The sequence below is a fragment of the Lucilia sericata genome, unplaced genomic scaffold, assembly GCF_015586225.1.
Source record: "Lucilia sericata isolate MDLA Ls3-8-SP2 unplaced genomic scaffold, ASM1558622v1 Contig000646F_arrow, whole genome shotgun sequence".
Taxonomy (NCBI): domain Eukaryota; kingdom Metazoa; phylum Arthropoda; class Insecta; order Diptera; family Calliphoridae; genus Lucilia; species Lucilia sericata.
In genome coordinates this window covers 184709-205000 of record NW_023994652.1, presented here as the reverse complement: position 1 = coordinate 205000, position 20292 = coordinate 184709, and the positions used below count along the sequence as shown (strand labels likewise).

The 20292-nt window shown below is 31.7% G+C and overlaps 1 long non-coding RNA gene across 2 annotated transcripts in view; it reads left to right on the top strand.

Annotated features, from left to right (window-relative positions):
- LOC119607032 overlaps window positions 1–20292 on the top strand; it is a 61649-nt gene that overhangs the window by 39751 nt on the left and 1606 nt on the right. The window lies entirely within an intron of this gene.

Below are 20292 nucleotides of genomic sequence, written 5' to 3'. Positions count from 1 at the left end.
CGTTCGTTCGTTCGTTCGTTCGTTCGTTCGTTCGTTCGTTCGTTTCGTTCGTTCGTTCGTTTCGTTTTCTTTCGTTGTTCGTTCGTTCTTTCGTTTCGTTCGTTCGTTCGTTCGTTTCGTTCGTTCGTTCGTTCGTTCGTTCGTTCGTTCGTCGTTCGTTCGTTGTTCGTTCGTTCGTTCGTTTCGTTTTCGTTCGTTCGTTCGTTCGTTTCGTTTTCGTTCGTTCGTTCGTTCGTTCGTTCGTTCGTTCGTTCGTTCGTCGTTCGTTTTTCGTTCGTTCGTTCGTTCGTTCTGTAGTTTTCGTTCGTTCGTTTAGTTAGTTAGTTAGTTCGTTAGTTATTCGTTAGTTAGTTAGTTAGTTAGTTTTCGTTAGTTAGTCGTTAGTTAGTTAGTTTAGTTAGTTAGTTTGTAGTTAGTTAGTTCGTTTGTTCGTTATTAGTTAGTTAGTTGTTCGTTAGTTCTTTAGTTCGTTCGTTCTTTAGTTAGTTAGTTCTTAGTTCGTTCGTTCGTTAGTTCGTTTAGTTAGTTAGTTTCGTTCGTTATTGTTTCGTTCGTTCGTTAGTTAGTTCGTTAGTAGTTAGTTTTAGTTAGTTTTCTTTTAGTTCGTTAGTTAGTTAGTTAGTTAGTTGTTCGTTAGTTAGTTTCAGTTCTATGTAGTGCCCTGGCATAGTCTAACAAAAATTTTTAAACCGAGTCAGGAATTTTGAAATATTAATACATAATGCTTTTATATATTCTACTATGACTGCATCTTTCACTTTATAGCAACAAGAAAAAAAAACACATTTTTAAAAACTTAAAAATAAATTATATGATGCAAACTTAAAAAAGAAACACCAAAAAACTTTATTTTTTCTTAAAATCTACAATGAGACAGTTTTATGAGGGCCATTAAAACAAAATACGAATAAGTTGTAGAAGGAAATGTTGCAAGGCAGCCAGCTAGTTGTAGTAGAGTAGTAAAGTAGCAAAAAAAAGCAACAAAACAATATTGAAAAAATGTGCGCAAAAAAAAAACGAGATACAAAAATTCAATGCACGATTTTTGCATGCAGACCATGACCCACACCAACTTTTGGCTAAAACAAAAATAATACGAACAAAAAACAAAATAAAATAAAAAATGTGTGTTTTTTATTTTAAACATGACGAAGCACAAAAATTATAAAACAACCTGACAAACTAACTGGCAGACGGACGGACACTGAATACAGAAAAATGAGGAAAAGGAAAAAGAATGGAAACCGAAATGAACAGGAAGGCAAAGCCTGTAGGAAAATGGCAGAGAAGAGGAAATATGTACTAATAAATAAAAGAAGTTAGAGTTGAATTTAAAATACTATTAATTAAAATATTTTGTTAATAAAATTTAGTTGAATTATATTAAACATTTAAAAAAGTTTATATAAACGATTACCGATATCTCTTTCAAAACAAACCCTCCTTCCCTCTCTCTCTCACTAGCACTCTCTTAAAATGTACGATTTATGTTCCTATATGTTTTATATAGACTGTGTCTGACTGTATGTGTGTGTGTACTTTTGAAATCAGTACATTTTTGTTTTTGTGTTTCTTTCATTGCCTTCGTCTTTCTTGCATATTTTATTTTTATGCGAATATCTGAAGTAAAACAGATTGTTGAAAGGTTAATCAACTCTAAACGTCTGCTGCTTTTGTAGGTTGTTGTTATTGTCGATGTTTTGTGTTATAAATGGGTATGAGTGTGTGTGTGTACATGTGAGATTGTTGGCTAGGACGACACCATGTTGTTTTGCAGCAGCAACGACAGCAACACTGAATAGCAAAGCAAAATATTACATTCAAAAGTTTACTTTCAACCTGTTTTGGTCTCTGCCTCAGCCAATTGTTTGAATGTGTTTTTTTGTTGTTGTTTGTATATACGATATGTTGCATGTTTGTATGAACTTCACATATCGACAATGTGTACTCTTCAACTCTTATTTGTATTTCTGTATTTCAATTACAGTGAAGAGCAGAAAATTGAACTTGCACTTGAAATAAGTTTTTGTCAAATTGTAGCAATTAATTGTAGTTTGTGACAAGAGCAGCAGAGCAATAACTTTATAGTTTAAAGTTTTTCCTTATTTTTTTGAAACAATTACTGATAACTTTGTGAGAAACAATTATTATGTTATAGTTAAATCTAATACAAATGAAGCACTACTGACTAGATCTATATAACGTTGGACTAATTGATAGATCTATCTACACAAGGTCCCTTTAGGCCTCTAGGCGCAATTGTTGTGTAACACACTAGTATTTGTTTGTTCAAACATAGATTTTATATAAAAAAATCTTTCTTAAAATGGCCTCCAATCTATTTTAGGTACAAACGTCTTTTGTTCAGATCAAATGCAAATTTCAATATTAAAATTTTATACAATTAAAAAAAATATTTTGTAAAACACACCATGACGTATTTAAATGAAAATTTGATCTAAGAAATAAATATTCATCATACGTCTAGGTGGTCTAGAAACGGGTTTTTAACGTTTTCAGCTGTTAAATTGGAACAAATATTGTGTAAAATAAAAACAAATATAACAATATGATGTTGCTGTTGTTTTCAGACTATAGTCTATGAAATAGTCTAGTATAGTCTATGTTATAGTCTAGTCAATAGTCTAGTCTGTAGTTTTGCTTATAGTTTAGCATACCGTTTAGTCTATAGTTATTCTATAGTCTAGTATAGTCTATAGTCTAGTTTTTAGTCTAGTCTATAGTCTAGTCTATAGTCTAGTCTATAGTCTAGTCTATAGTTTAGTCTATAGTCTAGTCTATAGTCTAGTCTATAGTCTAGTCTATAGTCTAGTCTATAGTCTAGTCTATAGTCTAGTCTATAGTCTAGTCTATAGTTTAGTCTATAGTCTAGTCTATAGTCTAGTCTATAGTCTAGTCTATAGTCTTGTCTATAGTCTAGTCTATAGTCTAGTCTATAGTCTAGTCTATAGTCTAGTCTATAGTCTAGTCTATAGTCTAGTCTATAGTCTAGTCTATAGTCTGGTCTATAGTCTAGTCTATAGTCTAGTCTATAGTCTAGTCTATAGTCTAGTCTATATTCCAGTCTATAGTCTAGTCTATAGTCTAGTCTATAGTCTAGTCTATAGTCTAGTCTATAGTCTAGTCTATAGTCTAGTCTATAGTCTAGTCCATAGTCTAGTCTATAGTCTAGTCTATAATCTAGTCTATAGTCTAGTCTATAGTCTAGTCTATAGTCTAGTCTATAGTCTAGTCTATAGTCTAGTCTATAATCTAGTCTATAATCTAGTCTAGTCTATAGTCTAGTCTATAGTCTAGTCTATAGTCTAGTCTATAGTCTAGTCTATAGTCTAGTCTATAGTCTAGTCTATAGTCTAGTCTATAGTCTAGTCTATAGTCTAGTCTATAGTCTAGTCTATAGTCTAGTCTATAGTCTAGTCTATAGTCTAGTCTATAGTCTAGTCTATAGTCTAGTCTATAGTCTAGTCTATAGTCTAGTCTATAGTCTAGTCTATAGTCTAGTCTATAGTCTAGTCTATAGTCTAGTCTATAGTCTAGTCTATAGTCTAGTCTATAGTCTAGTCTATAGTCTAGTCTATAGTCTAGTCTATAGTCTAGTCTATAGTCTAGTCTATAGTCTAGTCTATAGTCTAGTCTATAGTCTATAGTCTAGTCTATAGTCTAGTCTATCTAGTCCTATAGTCTATAGACTAGACTATAGACTAGACTAAGAATAGACTATAGACTAGACTATAGTCTAGTCTATAGTCTAGTCTATAGTCTAGTATAGTCTAGTCTATAGTCTATTCTATAGTCTAGTCTATAGTCTATTCTATAGTCTAGTCTATAGTCTAGTCTATAGTCTTGTCTATAGTCTAGTCTATAGTCTAGTCTATAGTCTATAGTCTAGTCTATATTCCAGTCTATAGTCTAGTCTATAGTCTAGTCTATAGTCTAGTCTATAGTCTAGTCTATAGTCTAGTCTATAGTCTAGTCTATAGTCTAGTCTATAGTCTAGTCTATAGTCTAGTCTATAGTCTAGTCTATAGTCTAGTCTATAGTCTAGTCCATAGTCTAGTCTATAGTCTAGTCTATAGTCTAGTCCATAGTCTAGTCTATAGTCTAGTCTATAATCTAGTCTATAGTCTAGTCTATAGTCTAGTCTATAGTCTAGTCTATAGTCTATAATCTAGTCTATAATCTAGTCTAGTCTATTAGTCTAGTCTATAGTCTAGTCTAGTCTATAGTCTAGTCTATAGTCTAGTCTATAGTCTAGTCTCTAGTCTAGTCTATAGTCTAGTCTATAGTCTAGTCTTAGTCTAGTCTATAGTCTAGTCTATAGTCTAGTCTATAGTCTAGTCTATAGTCTAGTCTATAGTCTAGTCTATAGTCTAGTCTATAGTCTAGTCTATAGTCTAGTCTATAGTCTAGTCTATAGTCTAGTCTATAGTCTAGTCTATAGTCTAGTCTATAGTCTAAGTCTATAGTCTAGTCTATAGTCTAGTCTATAGTCTAGTCTATAGTCTAGTCTATAGTCTAGTCTATTAGTCTAGTCTATAGTCTAGTCTATAGTCTATTCTATAGTCTAGTCTATAGTCTAGTCTATAGTCTAGTCTATAGTCTAGTCTATAGTCTAGTCTATAGTCTAGTGTATAGTCTATAGTCTAGTCTATAGTCTAGTCTATAGTCTAGTCTATAGTCTAGTCTATAGTCTAGTCTATAGTCTAGTCTGTAGTCTATAGTCTAGTCTATAGTCTAGTCTATAGTCTAGTCTATAGTCTAGTCTATAGTCTAGTCTATATTCCAGTCTATAGTCTAGTCTATAGTCTAGTCTATAGTCTAGTCTATAGTCTAGTCTATAGTCTAGTCTATAGTCTAGTCTATAGTCTAGTCCATAGTCTAGTCTATAGTCTAGTCTATAATCTAGTCTATAGTCTAGTCTATAGTCTAGTCTATAGTCTAGTCTATAGTCTAGTCTATAGTCTAGTCTATAATCTAGTCTATAATCTAGTCTAGTCTATAGTCTAGTCTATAGTCTAGTCTATAGTCTAGTCTATAGTCTAGTCTATAGTCTAGTCTATAGTCTAGTCTATAGTCTAGTCTATAGTCTAGTCTATAGTCTAGTCTATAGTCTAGTCTATAGTCTAGTCTATAGTCTAGTCTATAGTCTAGTCTATAGTCTAGTCTATAGTCTAGTCTATAGTCTAGTCTATAGTCTAGTCTATAGTCTAGTCTATAGTCTAGTCTATAGTCTAGTCTATAGTCTAGTCTATAGTCTAGTCTATAGTCTAGTCTATAGTCTAGTCTATAGTCTAGTCTATAGTCTAGTCTATAGTCTAGTCTATAGTCTAGTCTATAGTCTAGTCTATAGTCTAGTCTATAGTCTAGTCTATAGTCTAGTCTATAGTCTAGTCTATAGTCTAGTCTATAGTCTAGTCTATAGTCTAGTCTATAGACTAGACTATAGACTAGACTATAGAATAGACTATAGACTAGACTATAGTCTAGTCTATAGTCTAGTCTATAGTCTAGTATAGTCTAGTCTATAGTCTATTCTATAGTCTAGTCTATAGTCTATTCTATAGTCTAGTCTATAGTCTAGTCTATAGTCTTGTCTATAGTCTAGTCTATAGTCTAGTCTATAGTCTATAGTCTAGTCTATATTCCAGTCTATAGTCTAGTCTATAGTCTAGTCTATAGTCTAGTCTATAGTCTAGTCTATAGTCTAGTCTATAGTCTAGTCTATAGTCTAGTCTATAGTCTAGTCTATAGTCTAGTCTATAGTCTAGTCTATAGTCTAGTCTATAGTCTAGTCCATAGTCTAGTCTATAGTCTAGTCTATAGTCTAGTCCATAGTCTAGTCTATAGTCTAGTCTATAATCTAGTCTATAGTCTAGTCTATAGTCTAGTCTATAGTCTAGTCTATAGTCTAGTCTATAATCTAGTCTATAATCTAGTCTAGTCTATAGTCTAGTCTATAGTCTATAGTCTAGTCTATAGTCTAGTCTATAGTCTAGTCTATAGTCTAGTCTATAGTCTAGTCTATAGTCTAGTCTATAGTCTAGTCTATAGTCTAGTCTATAGTCTAGTCTATAGTCTAGTCTATAGTCTAGTCTATAGTCTAGTCTATAGTCTAGTCTATAGTCTAGTCTATAGTCTAGTCTATAGTCTAGTCTATAGTCTAGTCTATAGTCTAGTCTATAGTCTAGTCTATAGTCTAGTCTATAGTCTAGTCTATAGTCTAGTCTATAGTCTAGTCTATAGTCTAGTCTATAGTCTAGTCTATAGTCTAGTCTATAGTCTAGTCTATAGTCTAGTATAGTCTAGTCTATAGTCTATTCTATAGTCTAGTCTATAGTCTATTCTATAGTCTAGTCTATAGTCTAGTCTATAGTCTAGTCTATAGTCTATAGTCTAGTCTATAGTCTAGTCTATAGTCTAGTCTATAGTCTAGTCTATAGTCTAGTCTATAGTCTAGTCTGTAGTCTATAGTCTAGTCTATAGTCTAGTCTATAGTCTAGTCTATAGTCTAGTCTATAGTCTAGTTCATATTCTAGTCTATAGTCTAGTCTTTAGTCTAGTCTATAGTCTAGTCTATAGTCTAGTCTATAGTCTAGTCTATAGTCTAGTCTATAGTCTAGTCTATAGTCTAGTATATAGTCTAGTCTATAGTCTAGTCTATAGTCTAGTCTATAGTCTAGTCTATAGCCTAGTGTATAGTCTAGTCTATAGTCTAGTCTTCTATTACTCTAGACTACAGTAAGGACTTTAGTTTTGACTATAGTAAGGACTTATATCTATGATCTATCCTAATATAAGTTATCTACTACTTCATTTTGCTCACCACTGTATGCGAACAAGTTTTCTGAGTAATTCTCTGTTACTCCGCTCTGTGGCGGTTGTATTTCTGGTATTTGTTGCAAGCATTGTTGTTAGCGTTGTTGTGGTGTTTTACTTGCATTTGCCACATACAATACAATAACAGGAACAACGACAGCAACAAAATGTAGAAAACAACTTTTGTAAATGTTCACATGGTCGAATGTAGTTGTTGTTTTTCCTGTTTGATTTAATATGGTTTTGTATTGTTTGTTTGTTTTTTACCCTGACAGTGGCATTGAGTTTTGAGCTAAAAGAGCTGCTGGCAAAAATAACAGAAAATCAACAACAACAACAACAGAAAACAAATAAAAAGAATAAAATATAACAATTGCAACAAAAACTGGCATAAATAAAAAAGTAAAGACAACAATTCCGATAAAATAATAAATATTGAGAGAGTTTAAAACAAATACATACGTAATAACAAATTGTCATCATTTTGCTCTTAGCAAACTATCATGCTCTCTCTTAGTGCTCTAAAATTCTCCTGTTTATTTGTTTACAACAAAATAAAGTACGAATACGTATTCAAAAATAACGTATACGTACATATGCAAACCTTTTTTGTATTTTTGTTAAAGTTGTTGCTGTTTTTTGGTGGGTTTGTTTTCAAAAAAGTTGGGGTAGCTCAGGTTTTTTGTTGTTACTGTTGCCGTTGCTTTGCTTTGTGTTTCTATTCTTGTTGCAACAGTAGCAGCAGTTGGATGCTGCTTCGTTTGCTGCAACTTCTTTTATATTTGCGTTGGTCCTGTTAGCTGTTTCAGTTTTATTTTATATTTTATTTTTCAAAGTAGGGGAAGGCCATTGTTGTTTTCATTATGAATATGAGGTAATTTTATTGTTGTTGTTTCGTTTTTTTTTCAAAACCAAGGTTTTTTATTACAAGCCAAAAAAAAAAAAATATGTAAAAAATTTATGTTTGAAGAAGTAAAAAATGTGTCATTTATTAGAGGTTATGACACAATTTTGATAATTTTTTTTTAATTATGACTTTTTTTAGTTTTTTTCTCCTCTAATAATGCAAATCCTAAAATGTATGTTAGAAATCTATGTTAATTGATTCAATTAATCAATAAATTGTGTGTGTGTATGTGTGAGTAAAATATTGAAGTGTCAGTATATGTTGATGGAGTGCTGGCATTACTTTGTTGTACAAATGTATCTAAACTTTGATATTGATTTTGTTTTATGGATTTGGTTTGGATAAAATAAGTATTTTGTTAAGAAAACTATGGATTTAAAGTGATTTCATAGATTATTTTCTATATCAGTAATGGTCGGTCATGGCTGACCATATGATACCCTACACCTGTGAGTAGTATGTCAAAATTTAATTTATTTTAAATAATAAACCATTTAAGTTAATTCCGAAATATTTTAACAATTTGTTCTCTAAAAAATGAATTTCTGAAAGAGGGTTATACGAAGGCCAGGACAAATATGGGCCTATTCTTAGAAATTTTGGTAGAGGGAGTTACGTTTACATTAACGTTATTTATGCAGAATTCCTTAATGATATTAATGTTTATAAGTGAATTTTAACCTTTAAGTAATTTTCTGAATGGCGATTTTGTATGGGGTCTAGGGTCAAATGAGGCCCGATCATTACGTAAATCGGCAGTATCATTCATACTTATATAAAACTAAGCTTTGCCAATTTTTGTAGAGAGACAAGAACATTTAACATTGTTATGAGCTCAAAATCCCTTTTCAGGGGTTATGGTTGTATGGGGGTAAGGCGATATAATGGACCGATTTTAACTATTTTTAATATATTTCGTCCTTGTCAAAAAAAGTTTATGTGCCAAATTGTATAGAATTATATATCTTGAAAATTGCGACCTGTAGTGTGCGCACAGGGTTTACATGGACACATAGACGGACGGACAGACGAACAGACAGACAGACAGAATTTTTGTACATGGCTGTGTCGGTACATGGGTACACTTTGCTGAATTTGACAGAAGGACACGAATGTCGAGTGCTTAACGTGAACACATGCCTTGAAGGCCTGGTCTTTTTCATCCACTGGGTAGACTAGAGACGGTCTACCACGCGCCCCCTGAATCCATATTCAAGCCCTTTGCTGAAGTTGACAAAAGGAAAGAACGACATACCTTAATCGACTCATTGGTATACTTTAAGGTGGGACTAATATATCTTGGAAAATGCAACCTGTAGGGCGCGCACAAGGTTTACATGGACACACAGATGGATGGACGGACAGACAAATCGAAAAAAGAGTATGTGCCAAATTTCATAGAATTATCTCGAAAATTGAGACCTGTAGCATGCGCACAAGGTTAACATGGACACACAGACTGACAGAAGAACAGACGGATAGATAGATAGATAGATAGATAGATAGATAGATAGATAGATAGATAGATAGATAGATAGATAGATAGATAGATAGATAGATAGATAGATAGATAGATAGATAGATAGATAGATAGATAGATAGATAGATAGATAGATAGATAGATAGATAGATAGATAGACAGACAGACAGACAGACAGACAGACAGACAGACAGACAGACAGACAGACAGACAGACAGACAGACAGACGGATGGACAGACGGACATAGCTTAATCGACTCATTGGTATACTTTAAGGTGGGTGAAGGACCAATATTTTTGGGTGGTAAAATCATCTGCACAAACGCATAATACCCTCCCCGCCATAGTGGTGTAGGGTATAAAACTCCATGAGACTGCTCATATGTTATCATTTCCAAATTTTTTGTAAAATTTAACTTCGATAAGGGTAACGAATCATCTAGGGATAACTAGTATATCTATACTTAAATGAACAGCTGGATGTTTCTTAGGAAGAGCAGTTTATAAAATTCAAAATTCATTCGATGTGAAATGATTTTATTACCAAATAAACCAGAAATTTTCCCTTTAAGTTCTCCCGTTTAGGGCTATCGTGTTTTAAACAGACAGACGGACAGACAAATGTATGGACTGACAAACTGATGGATGCACAAACAAATGGATGGACGGAGAAACAGATAGATGGATGAATTTAACAAGGACCCAAACTAAACAGTATGTGGGTTTACGGTTTATGATATGAAACGTTACAAACCCTATGACAAATTAAATGGGTTTGAACAGGAAAACAAGAAGATTGCTGCTATACAACTACTATATAAGAAAAATCTATTAAATTTTTCTTTCTGCATCAATAACAAAGTATTTCAAGCATTTCAAGTAATTAAAATATTATAGAAACATTGTTGCAACATGAGGCAACAATACCAAAAATAAAATAAGCACTCTTTGTATAAAAAACGAAACAAAACTTGGTAATATGTATTAAAAAAAAAATGTACATATTTTATAACTTACTTACTACAACTTTTATTACAACTTGCAACAAAGAAAATACACAATTCATTGGAAGAAAAAGAAACTATTAAAGAAACAACAACAACTAACTTAAAAGAAAGTATGGCAAGAAAAAAACTCCATACAACTTCCGGTTTAACTATATAGTATAAAAAAACCCTATACATTCAAACATATACACAAACACACATATTAAATGTTCAAAAAAAGGGGAATTTTAAAGAAATATTTAAACAACTTCCGGTTTAGAGAGCATGACTAACAAAGAGTATAGAATGGAAAAGCAATTTTTAAAGTTAGAGACAAATATTTGGTTAAGTTCTTTAAATAATACATACAGTATAAAAGCAACAGTGTTTAAGAGCATTTTTGTGGGAATAATAAAAACAAGAGATTGTTTGAGTAGAAAAGAGTTTTTGCTACAGCAAAAATAACAAAAACATTGTAAATTTTGTGTGAATTTTTTGAAGTTTTTGTTATTGTTGCTGTTTTTGGTAACAAAGGAAAACAATCGAAACACAAATTTAGGCATGAATAACATGGAGAGAAGGTAGTAATAAGAGCAACTGGAAAGAGCATAACAGAAGGGAATCATAATAAAAATAATGGCAACATGCCGACAAAACATGTTCGAAAAAAAAACACAACAATAACAAAAGCAACGCATAAGAATTTCGAGACGGAATAAGGAAGGAAATATAAACATACTAATATATATACACACACACAAACAAATATACACACTTGCATACATTTTTGATTGTATGTATGTAAATAGCAGAGTATGTCTGTTAATTTTTTTTTGTTCCTTTATCAATATACCATGACGTGTTGTTTTTTTTTTGTGTTATTATTTTTCTGTGTCTACTTTTCGTTGTTTGTTGTTTTTGTTATACGTACTAGACATTTGTGTGTCGTTGTTGTTTTTGGTATACATGACGATATTGTTGGTCGTTTGTGCCTTTGTATATATGTATGTTTTAATTTTGGTTGTTTGCTACGAATTTGTTGAGGCAGGTCCTGTACAAACATAAAATTATTTTGTTGCTGTTGTTTACGTTTCTTGTTGTTGTTTTTTTTTTGCTCGAAAAATAGGTACAGCCAACGAACTCGAAATGGAAATTGATGATTATAATGATGTTGCTGTTTTTTTTTTTTCGTTTTGTTGTTATTGCTGGTGATGATGATGATGACGTCGACGACGACAACGAGGGCAGAGTCGCGATTTTGATTGTTTGTTGATAAAATACAGAGTTTTAAGGAGTGCATTTTATTTGCTTAGGAAATTTAACAGTTTCTTTGTTTATTGTTTCAATTATTACATGAAAATGATGCAGATTTGTTTTGAAAGGGTGTATAGTTTGCAACGAACAGCTGTCTTGTGTTAAAAGTAAAATAATGCAGTTGATTATAATCGCATAAAGAGCTACTTACGTGATAAGTTATTTATCAGCTAAAAATTATAAAAAGAGAGAACTTGAGTCAATATAGTAACCTGCTACTCTACTTCCACACTAATTAAAGTCTAGGTTAAAGAGGACCTACCAATCAACGGAAACTTAAACTGAAAGAGTCTTTGCCTAACAAATGACCAGGGTTCCTTCCTTCGGGGATCATGTAGTAGCAAAGTGTTTGTACATGACTGTTCTCTTGAAGTTCTCAGTTTACACTAACGAATATTTCATCTTCTTGCCTAATGATTTCGCTATTAAACGAATAAAAATTAATCTCATTGATACATCGATGAATTCGAGAAGTTAATTATTAACCAGTATCTATTTCAACATTATGAAAGAAACAGATGTTGAAGTGTGTGGAGTTCATAGCAGTCTATTTCGAATTGGACTTGGTATTGAAAAACTTTTCAGTTAGTTAGTTAGATAGTTAGTTAATTAGTTAGTTAGTTAGTTAGTTAGTTAGTTAGGTAGTTAGTTAGTTAGTTAGTTAGTTAGTTAGTTAGTAGTTAGTTAGGTAGTAGTTAGTTAGTAGTTAGTTAGTTAGTTAGTTAGTTAGTTAGTTAGTTAGTTAGTTAGTTAGTTAGTTGGTTAGAGTTAGTAGTTAGTTAGTTAGTTAGTTAGTTAGTTAGTTAGTTAGTTAGTTAGTAGTTAGTTAGTTAGTTAGTTAGTTAGTTAGTTAGTAGTTAGTTAGTTAGTTAGTAGTTAGTTAGTTAGTTAGTTAGTTAGTTAGTTAGTTTAGTTAGTTAGTTAGTTAGATAGTTAGTTAGTTAGTTTGTTAGTTAGTAGTTAGTTAGTAGTAGTTAGTTAGTTAGTTAGTTAGTTAGTTAGTTAGTTAGTTAGTTAGTTAGTAGTTTGTTAGTTAGTTAGTTAGTTAGTGTTAGTTAGTTAGTTAGTTAGTTAGTTAGTTAGTTAGTTAGTTAGTTAGTAGTTAGTAGTTAGTTAGTTAGTAGTTAGTTAGTTAGTTAGTTAGTTAGTTAGTTAGTTAGTTAGTTAGTTAGTAGTTAGTTAGTTAGTTAGTTAGTTAGTTAGTTAGTTAGTTAGTTAGTTAGTTAGTTAGTTAGTTAGTTAGTTAGTTAGTTAGTTAGTTAGTTAGTTAGTTAGTTAGTTAGTTAGTTAGTTAGTTAGTTAGTTAGTTAGTTAGTTAGTTAGTTAGTTAGTTAGTTAGTTAGTTAGTTAGTTAGTTAGTTAGTTAGTTAGTTAGTTAGTTAGTAGTTAGTTAGTTAGTTAGTTAGTTAGTTAGTTAGTAGTAGTTAGTTAGTTAGTTAGTAGTTAGTTAGTTAGTTAGTTAGTTAGTAGTTAGTTAGTTAGTTAGTTAGTTAGTTAGTTAGTTAGTTAGTTAGTTAGTTAGTTAGTTAGTTAGTTAGTTAGTTAGTTAGTTAGTTAGTAGTTAGTTAGTTAGTTAGTTAGTTAGTTAGTTAGTTAGTTAGTTAGTTAGTTAGTTAGTTAGTTAGTTAGTTAGTTAGTTAGTTAGTTAGTTAGTTAGTTAGTTAGTTAGTTAGTTAGTTAGTTAGTTAGTTAGTAGTAGTTAGTAGTAGTTAGTTAGTTAGTTAGTTAGTTAGTTAGTTAGTAGTTGGTTAGTTAGTTAGTTAGTTAGTTAGTTAGTTAGTTAGTTAGTTAGTTAGTTAGTTAGTTAGTTAGTTAGTTAGTTGTAGTTGTTAGTAGTTAGTAGTAGTTAGTTAGTTAGTTAGTTAGTTAGTTAGTTAGTAGTTAGTTAGTTAGTTAGTTAGTTAGTTAGTTAGTTAGTTAGTAGTTAGTTAGTTAGTTAGTTAGTAGTTAGTTAGTTAGTTAGTTAGTAGTTAGTTAGTTAGTTAGTTAGTTAGTTAGTTAGTTAGTTAGTTAGTAGTTAGTTAGTTAGTTAGTTAGTTAGTAGTTAGTTAGTTAGTTAGTAGTTAGTTAGTTAGTTAGTTAGTTAGTTAGTTAGTTAGTTAGTTAGTTAGTAGTTAGTTAGTTAGTTAGTTAGTTAGTTAGTAGTTAGTTAGTTAGTAGTTAGTTAGTTAGTAGTTAGTTAGTAGTTAGTTTAGTTAGTTAGTTAGTTAGTAGTTAGTTAGTTAGTTAGTAGTTAGTTAGTTAGTTAGTAGTTAGTTAGTTAGTTAGTTAGTAGTTAGTTAGTTAGTTAGTAGTTAGTTAGTTAGTTAGTTAGTTAGTAGTAGTTAGTTAGTTAGTTAGTAGTAGTTAGTTAGTTAGTTAGTAGTTAGTTAGTTAGTTAGTTAGTTAGTTAGTTAGTAGTTAGTTAGTTAGTTAGGTAGTTAGTAGTTAGTTTAGTAGTTTAGTTAGTTAGTGTTAGTAGTTAGTTAGTTAGTAGTAGTAGTTAGTTAGTTAGTTAGTTAGTTAGTTAGTTAGTAGTTAGTTAGTTAGTAGTTAGTAGTTAGTTAGTAGTTAGTTAGTTAGTTAGTAGTTGTTAGTTAGTTAGTTAGTTAGTTAGTTAGTTAGTCGTTAGTAGTTAGTAGTTAGTTAGTTAGTTAGTTAGTTAGTTAGTTAGTTAGTTTAGTTAGTAGTTAGTTAGTAGTAGTTAGTAGTAGTTAGTTAGTTAGTTAGTTAGTTAGTTAGTTAGTTAGTTAGTTAGTTAGTTAGTTAGTTAGTAGTAGTTAGTTAGTTAGTTAGTTAGTTAGTTAGTTAGTTAGTTACAGTTAAAGAATTCACTCTTTTAAACCACCAACATGTAGACGCTGAAACTGATGACGACTACAATGGTGATGATGTGGCTGCTGGTGATAGTCTTTAATGGCCATGTTACTATAACTATATATTTAAGCTAGACTATTTATGGTTAAACTTCTTCTTTCATATTAAATGGCATAACAAAACCAGAACTGAAAACCTGCTGTTACTTTTTTTTTGCTCCGACACCTCTATAGACATAAAGACAGTCAAGGAAAGAACTAGAAGAACCTAAAAGCAAGAAAAAGGCTGATAGATAGAAAATGTTTGGCCTAACTTTAACTAGATTTGATAGTTTTGTAAGCTTACAAAGAGATTTTTCCTTTATATGCTTTTTTCGTGTTTAAAAGATTTTAAAGTTTGGAAACCAGTATTCGTTAGTCTCATCCATGTATCTCTCTATCTGTCTATCTATGGAGTTTGGTAACATATAAACTTCAACAACTGTGTAACTATTTAATTTGTGTTGCCTGTATCTTCTTTTATAAATCTATGTATAGTAGTGGATAGATGGTTGTTTGGTTATATTCTACCATATTCTTTTGCTTTAACTTTAAAGCCTTTGTACTCCTTTTATTTTGCCATTTTGGGATTCTTTCATCTTGTAAATATTGTGTTGGTTGGTTGTTAGGTAGGTTGCTAGCTTGCTTGGTTGGATGGATGAAGTTGGTTACTGACTGGCTGATAGTTTTGTCTGTCTATAACTATTATTACTCTAAAGAGTTTCACATAGTTTGTACTCCAATTTGAGAGTAAGTATTGAAGGTTTTTTTTTTTGTAAACGAAACAGAAGAAGAGGGAACAAACTTCATCTTTTTATGCTGAGATAGGTTCAGCAACAACAACAACAACTATTACAACTATTGCCACAACTACCAACTGACTCTATGAGTACAATTCATATCCACAAAAAAAAAAACATCTCTTGAAAATAGTGCAGAAATTATGTACTCGTATTGTAGTGTTTGTGTGTGTGTTTGTCAGTCTGTCTGTCTGTATGATGGGAAACAACAAAAAGATGCAAAATTGTTGAGGTTGTTGTTGTTGATGTTCCTACTGCTGCCATACTACTAGTAAGTAGGTACAACATATTGTTGGTGTTGTTGTTATTGCTGCTGCTGCTGTTATTGCCATAGTTCTTCTTCTTCTTTTGGTTTTTCATGCTACTGCTACTGCTGCTGCTGTTGTTGCATGTTGTACTCTTTTTCTTTATTATGTTGTGCTGTGTGTTTTGTTGTCGTCGTTGCCGTTGTTCTTGTTGCTGTTTTTGTTGTTTGTTGGCTTTTGTTGCCGGTTTTATTTCATTTCATTTCGTGGTTTATACACTGGTGGTAGTGGTTGTAATATTTTGTTGTCGCGGCTGCCTGCCATGCCAGCCAGCGAATCAACCAGCCAGCCAGACAGACACTCTGTGAAATAATCCACGAGCAAGCGAAACGGAGTAGACGAATTTTTATTTATAATAGATATAAATCAGAAAATGTTTAACAAAAATAATTAAAAATTAACATTTAAAAAAATATCTAGTGCTTTTAAAGTGTTTACCGGTGAAAATTTGCTTAAACGTTTAAAATAATTTACATATAATTTCGAGCCTTAAACAAGTAACCAAACCTTGTATGGAATAAAAATTTTGTGCATTTTACTATTTTTATTAGCGAAAAATTGTAAAAACTAATATCGCTACAACAAAAAAAATATAATAGTAAAATAACTTAAAGGTTATTGAACTTGAAAATGTAATAAACTCTACTATACATATGTATACAAGAAATACGAAAAAAACAACAAGAAAAGTAGTAGTTTAAACGTATACAGTCGAATACTAGAAGAATAAGCATCTTCATCATCACTAGCAACATCGTCATCATCATCATTGTCGTTGCTAGTAGCTGCAACAGCAGTAGCCGTAGCAGCAGCAACAGAAAAACAGCAGATTCTACTAAAAAGGAGCAACATAAAATCATATGGCATAATATTGTGAAATTGAAAAAAAAAAAATTACGCATACAGATACACATGAAGAATAGACAAAATTAAGAAATAAAAAAAAAAAATGTGACAATAGTAGAAAATTTTAAGCACCCTATAAAATTGTGCAAAAAAATAAATTTAATTTAAAATTTGTTAAAAAAAAAATAATTAAATAAAAATGATAGAAATGGTGTAGAAATAAGAAGAGGGGGAAATAAGTCTATAACTTCTAAACGGTTTGCCCGATTTAAATGAAATTTTACATGCGTAAAGAGGAAGTGTTTGCGGGCTTATGTTATGAATTTGGACCTCTTGGATCTACCAGGGCTTAGTCAGGCGTCCATAAATTAGGACACCTCGGGTAGGTTTAATTGAAAAAAAAACGATTCTATTTCTGCGTTTGTGTTCTGATCTCCTAAAAAATTACATATATAGAATCTCTTCATCAAGCACTATAGCTATCAATTAGCTTTTATAACGTAGGAACATTAAATTTCGCTTTTGAAATTTAAATTTTAAAAATTTTTACCCACTCTATTCCAATTTTTTTAATATTAGCGGGACCAACTATTCTCCAATTTTCTTCGATTTTGTTTTATTCACTCAACATCAAATTTATATATCAAATAGTGAAAGAATTGTTTAAAAACCATGACTGAGTCCAAAGTTATATGCATTTCAATTTAAACAAGTATGAATGTATAGTAGGGCATGACCGACCATATGATACCCTACATCAGTGAGTATGTAAAAAGCATTTAATTACATTTTCACCTTAATTCCGGAATATTTTTACTTATTGGTGAAAAAAGAGATTTTCTATAATAGGACTCATATGGGAGGGAGGGTAAATATGGACCTATCCTTATAAATGTTGGTAGAAAACTTTTTATGGGGGCTAGGGTCGAATAAGGCCCGACCATACCCCCTGAATAGGGCTTTTGAGCTATAATTATAAGGGACTATGTGCTAGGCGAAATAATGGATCCATTTCAACCATTCTCAATAGAACTCGTCCTTAGGTCGAAAAAATGCTACCTATAGCGTGCGAACAAGCTTTACATGGACACACAGACAGACAGACGGACGGACATAGCTAAATCGACGCAGAAAGTGATTCTGAGCTAAATTGGATACTTTAAGGTATGTGTAGGACCAATATTTTTGGGTGTTACAAACATCAGTACAAACGCATAATACTCATCCCACTAAAGTGGTGTAGGGTATAAATATACAAAAATGGCGATTTTTTGCTATTATTTTTTGGAAAAAAAGTATTTTTTTCTTTTAAAGTTATCTAAGAAATTTCTAAAAAGATATATAAAGAATTTATACTTTTTCAAAAGCTTACTTTACAGGAAATATTTTAAATGAAAAACCATTTCGAAACTTTAAATACTAAGGGGATCAGGTGCATGCCAAAAACGGCTATTTTTTAATCTAAAATTCAAGTTTAGAGCAAAATTTCTTAAATCACATAGTCGATATCAAACTATAGTAAGCCATTTTAGATGAGCCAAAAAAAATTTCGATAACTCCGCCCTTGATATGGATATTATAGCTAAAAAAACAAAAAAATCTCAATTTTGGGATTTTTCCAAAAATTTTTTGGGAATTGAGGGATTTGTGATAACAAATTTTACAATTTCTTTTTATTTTAACATTTTCAATGGAAATCTCTATATAACAGTGAAATTTCTTTAAAAATATTCTTAAATAGACAATTTATTTAAATTTTAAAACTTTTGTCTGTGTAAAAATTTCACTAAAAAACTAGTTTTGCCATATTTTTTAAAAAAAGTCTTCTATGAATTTCTGAATTGCTAAAAATTTTATAAATTTCTGAAAAGTACACTTAATTACCCATCCATTGATATATAAAACATCTACCTTGTCCTTTTTATATGTAAAACTAAAGAGGAAATATTTGACATCTCATGGTAAAATTGCCTTCCTTTGGCTTTTTTCATAATTTTGTGTGGGGGAAACCTAGACGTATACGTATTAATTAATTTTTGCTGTCACAATTTTATCCTGAGATGTTAAATATTTCCTCCTTAATTTCTCATTTGGGAGAAAACAAGGTAGATGTTTTATACATCAATGGATTGGAAATTAAGTCTAGTGTTTAGAAATTTATAAACTTTTTAACAATTATGAAATTTATGAAAGCATTTTTTCAAAAATGTGAGAAAAATAGCTTTATGCTGAATTTTTGCAAAGACATATTTATGCAAATTTTTTAACGAAATTTTACAGTTTCATAAACTTTTTCAGTGACAATGTAAAACTAAAAAGAAATTGTGAAATTTATAATCTTAAATCCCTCAATTCTCAAAAAAGTTTTGAAAAATCCCAGAAATGTAATTTTTTTGTTTTTAGACTATAATAAACATAATATAGGGACATGGTTATCGAAACTCTTTGCAGAAAAATTAAGAATACATTGAGTCATCTAAAATGCGTTACTATAATTTGATATGGACTTTGAGATTTGAGAATTTTTGTTCTAAAGTTGAATTTAATATAAAAATAAAAGTTTTTGGTAGGCAGCTGGTGCCCTCGGTATCAAAAATTTTGGATTTTTTTTTGTCATTAAAACTATTCCCTGTGAAGTTGGCATTTCAAAAAGTGTCGCCCTTGCCGAATCTTATATACGCCTCAACATAGTGTGTTTAAAGAAAGAAACAAAATACACAAAGCAATGAAACCAACATACATTCAAACATACGTTTTTTTCTAATGAGCAATGCTTTTTTATCAAAGCATCCAAAAAATTGATGAAATTTTCCGATCTTGTCTTCGATTTTTCCCCATATCACCATTATTTATAGACGGATTTTGCTGATTTTAAATAGGAATCTTCTTGAAAGCATGTCTTACAGAATTATCGAACATTTGGATACCGAAGATATTAGGGGTCTTCAGGAAATTGAATTTAAACAGACAGACTGCGGGCAGATGGATGGACAGGCAGACAGACAGACAGACAGACAGACAGACAGACAGACAGACAGACAGACAGACAGACAGACAGACAGACAGACAGACAGACAGACAGACAGACAGACAGACAGACAGACAGACAGAATTCATATCGTCGCCTGAAACACAAATGGCCCTAACAACCAAAAATTCAAAATCGATTTTGAACAAATGTCCACATTAAACATTGGAATCCTCCGACCATTATTATCGACTTTATTGATAAAAAACACCGTACCCTTCTCACGAAGGTGAACGGTGAAGCTAGTCTAAAGACGATGATAAATATAACTCCCCTTGATACATATATCAAATGCATTTCTGCTAAATCTGCTCTACGACTTAAACAGTCGAACGGACTGAAGTACGTTCGCATTGGTCATGGGACCATCCTACAAAAGATAGGCAGGCCAATCATGGTGTAGGAAGCAGACTACACTCTATCTACACTGAATTGGAATAAGCCATTCAAGACCAGAATACCGATAAGGGATGATTGGGCTGCGAACAACTGTCCTAAGGGACGACGTGATCTCAATCTATACTGATGGCTTAAAGACAGAAAGGGGCACGGGATCGGGAATCTTCTCCGAAAAATTAAATCTTCTACTGTCCCTTTGACTACCTGCCACCTGCACGGTCCTTCAAGCAGAGATATGCCATCTATACAGCCGCGAGAAGAATTCAGGGACTAAATCTCGAAAATTCGACTATACATATTTATATACTTGGACAGCCTTGCATCAATCAAGACTCTTAACTCCAATGTTATTAAGTCGAAATGTCTTCTCAATTGTATTCAATCATGTGCACAACTGACACAACATCACGTTGAGTTGATATGGATTCCAGGATATGAAGGCATCCGGGGAAATGAAATAGTATCTGATGAATGAGCAACCAAAGCGTCGTTCCTAGACTTAACCCTTGCGCAAAAGTATATTCACACTTCCCTGACGACCCTATCAATAGGCTTT